General features: G+C 50.7%; 1 pseudogene; it reads left to right on the plus strand.

Moving 5' to 3' along the window:
- Positions 1-3: 3 nt before the first annotated feature.
- LOC109477007 lies at positions 4-2,556 on the plus strand (annotated as a pseudogene).
- The last annotated feature ends 235 nt before the right edge of the window (positions 2,557-2,791 follow it).

A 2,791-nucleotide genomic window follows, 5' to 3' on the forward strand; every position in this document is an offset into this window, starting at 1 on the left:
AGCATGTCGTCGTCCTCCACGGCGACCAATGGGAGCGGGCAGGAGGAGACATGGACCACTGAGCGCCCGAGTACAGATCGAGTGCCCCTCGAAGTGCAGCTGCAGAAAATCATCCTGTCGGGGGGAGTCTCCTGTCCGGGACGGAGCGGGCAAACCCAGGCGGCAGCCCGAGGCAGGCATGGACGGCGGCGGGAAGGAGACGGCCGGGTCGGCCGCGCCTGAAGACTCCGCCAGGCCGCAGGACGCACCACAGGAGCACGACGCGGCGGCGGGGAAGGGCGAACAGCCTACCGAGGCTACCGGGGCGGCCGGACCGGGCCTTGATCAGGCCGGGGTGCACGTGGCTAAGGATGTCAGGTATTAGTTATTTTTGTTGATTCGTACGTACACAAACAAACAACAGGTGGGCCCTTATCCAGACTATTTAGCAGTCGGAAAATACGAACTTGTGTAAGCCATAAGTTTTAAATTCGTCGATTAAGATTCGGCATTGAGGAACATTTTGGAAACTTTACACCGCCTTTCCACAGTGCAACAGTGCAACATGTACCTTACGTTTTGTATCTCCCACCTCCACAGTGCAGTCCGGCGGGCCCCCACCTTGCCTCTGACTGTCGAAGACGCCCGACTGCTGGCTCACACCAACAGACAGCTGCATGCGGAGGTGCAGGCGCTGCGGGCGGAGCTGACGGGGGTGAAGCACAGACACGACCAACGCGCACGGCATGGTACGAAACCGTTACAAAAGTTTTAATAAAAAATAAAACAATGGAAAGCGCACTAACCACGCAGTTCTGGAAATCGCCATTAAGATTATAAGTGGCGCCTCTATTGCCTGCGATGTATGGTAATGTTTATTAAAGGTAACAGCAGAGTGGTTTGTGTTAACGTGAATCTGTCATCCGTCCTTCCCTTAGCGACGCAGACCATGGGCGACTTACAACAGGAGCTGAGGCGGACCCAGGCCGAGCTGGAGAAGTACAAGTGTAAGCACGACTCTGAGTTCATCAGGTCCGGCTTACCGGGGAGGCCGTCTTCACAACCAACCGGCCCCGCCCGGCAACGGGGGAAGTCCCCGGCGCAGGACAGTCGCGTTTCTCAGGTAGGTTGATCGACCATCCGTTCTATATTTTCCCTCGTAGTCTATTACTGTTCTTATCCTCGTGTACGAAGGTTTTGTAACGTTAACGTACTAGGTTAACGTCTAGTACGTTAACCTATCTAGATTCTGTTTAATAGTCTGCCACGTTGCCCTGGTAACGTGTCTGTGCTCTGTTACCCAGGTTACGTACTTGCGGGTTCCTGATGAGTGTTTTCCCGCTCCTGCATCCAAGAAGCCAATGTCTGCGCTAAACATTGATGACGTCATGAGGACCAATCAGGTAGGACATCCTGTAGACAAGCTTGATTTGTAAAAAGTCCATCCACCTTTCTACTGCAGTGTTAACTTCCATCTCGCCCCTACAATCCGTGCTCTTCCTCCATGGCATTGCCTTTGCCATTGACTCTCCTACAATTTTAGAGAGAATGTAACGTTTGTTCTCCCTCCCGTCCTGTAGAGGGTTCTGGACGAGAACGAAGTTCTCCGTGACGAGGTTCAGCGGCTGCGGCGGGACAACAGCAGCCTCCTGCGGCTGGTCAAGTGGCTGGCAGCCGACAACCGGATCTGCCTGGTCAGTCTGGGTCAGAGTCAGTCTGGGTCGGGTCATAGTCTGAGTAAGGGTTTCGATCAGCCCTTCCCTTTTACATTTGGAAGCGTCCAGAAATTTGAGACATGAAATCATATCTAGTATTTTTCTCTTCACAGAATCACATCCACACCAGCGTCACCGACAGACGGGACCTCACCAAAAAACTTCACAAGGAGAAAACTGAAGTGAGTTCTCATCGGTCACACGTTACCTGTGTTACGTTACCACCTCAGTCATATCAACTTGCACATGTCATGTTGTTCACTTAACTTAAGCGTCCACCAGCTAACATCCAGGCTTCATTTCTGTATTCAGACCAAAAAGCTCCAGGGCATGCTTCAGCAGAGAGCGCATGCGTGGGTGAGAGACAAGCAGAGAGAAGAAGGACTGGAGGAAGAGAACAAGTGGAACAAAGTGAGTTCTTAATTTTGTCGTTTTGGAGATTTGCTCGGGATTGGTTGTAGTGCACCTTACTGACATTTTCTCTCAAAATCAAACGCATCAGATTCTATATTTAATTTGAATGATTTGCAAATACTAGTATGCCACGCGTGCTTGTTTGTTTGTTTGTTTGTTTGGAAGATCTTCCATGACGTTTCCTTGTGTTTTCAGATCAGCCATATTTCCGTGCTGGGGGCGAAAAAACGGGCGGACGCGACCCGCGTGCAGAAGTTCTACACCCGGACGGTCCCCGTGTCATCCTGGGACGACCCTTTCTCCCGACCGGACTACCTGGGCACGAGAGTCTCCTATCCAGACTGCATGAGCACGAGATTACTACCGTGAACTACTGTACCCCTTTCTCAGTGTTGTAGAAAGCACTTGTAAGAAAGCCATGTAAAGTAACAACCCATACCGACCGCAGTCTCTGTCCACATGATGTATTTGTTGCAATAAAGTTGTGTTTAGTTGATCATGAGGCTGGATGTCATTTCCTCCACAGTGTATAACGTGTAATCTGGGTGTGTAGTTTTGCCCACGTCAAAGTTTGTTTGAAAACAACGTGTCCAAATTGGGTAGTTTTGCCCGCGATCTGTTTGGGATAGAAAAGGGGATGCATGGCATGTAACTTGTAAAGGTGTTATCAATACACCTGTTTT

Source organism: Branchiostoma belcheri, unplaced genomic scaffold, assembly GCF_001625305.1.
Source record: "Branchiostoma belcheri isolate BF01 breed outbred unplaced genomic scaffold, Haploidv18h27 scaffold4, whole genome shotgun sequence".
In the NCBI taxonomy this organism is placed as follows: Eukaryota; Metazoa; Chordata; class Leptocardii; order Amphioxiformes; family Branchiostomatidae; genus Branchiostoma; species Branchiostoma belcheri.